Consider the following 1,069-nt stretch of genomic DNA (forward strand, 5'->3'; position numbering starts at 1 on the left):
CTTATTTCTTTCCATTAACCCACATATACAGTCAGTCCACAGGCAGGCATTCCTAGTTGTCAATTTAAAACATGTATCAAATTCATTCCTCTCTTTCATTTCTACTATCGTTTACTTTGTTTAGTCTAAAACCATATCTCTCAGGCGCCACTGCTAGAGTCTTCCAAGTTGTCTTTGTATTTCTGTTTCCCCTGAAAATCATTCTTATATGTGACAGGCAGAAGTTCTCTATCATAAAATAATTATATGATATTATTTTTAACTACTTCAATTCAGCATGGTACCTTCTCCATTAACTGCACATGGAAGCCTTGCCTCTCTTTGGTGCTTCTAAAACATGCTCATCACTCCTTCTAGAAAATGCTTATAAGAGTGGCTCTTTATGCTTCTTTAGGACACATCTTAATTTTCAAAGCAACTCTTCAAAGACACCACACCTGATGTCACAGCTACTTTGATGTCCTTCTTTCTCACCATCTCTTAACTATATTCATTTACATCACTGAACTTATTCGGGTTATTTACGTATTTATTCAATTCTTCATTATCTGCCACTTCTACCATAATATAAATTCCATTAATTCAGGCAACATGTTGTCTGAATTTATAAATATATGAACTTAATGTAACTCAAAGTCTATGGCAAAGAGTAAAGTAACATTAGCTTGATTTAGGATTAACAGAAAATGGAACAGAAGTTTCTAAGAACAGTGTCTAGGGTAAGGCCAGAAAAATTATATAAAATTCTTATTGAGACATATTACAACTTTGATAACTGAATTTGGAAGCATTTTATAAGGCATGTAGCTATATATTTTTAAAGTGATGAATTCTCCTGGATCCCTCTTCATTGTTTATTTAAAATACACTTGACCATGTATATTTCGGGTGACTGTTTTTTATTAAAGCAGAGAGTCGTATTTAGACAGCAAGTATTATGTTTCTATTGATCAAGTTCTGCTTCATTTTCTCATTATCTAAGTATACATTTCAAAGGGCCGGACGTTGAAATTTAATGAGGTCCAACTTAGAAATTTTTCTTCTATGGATTGTATTTTCAATATTGTAT

Source organism: Nannospalax galili, unplaced genomic scaffold (genome assembly GCF_000622305.1).
Source record: "Nannospalax galili isolate Female #2095 unplaced genomic scaffold, S.galili_v1.0 scaffold641, whole genome shotgun sequence".
In the NCBI taxonomy this organism is placed as follows: Eukaryota; Metazoa; Chordata; class Mammalia; order Rodentia; family Spalacidae; genus Nannospalax; species Nannospalax galili.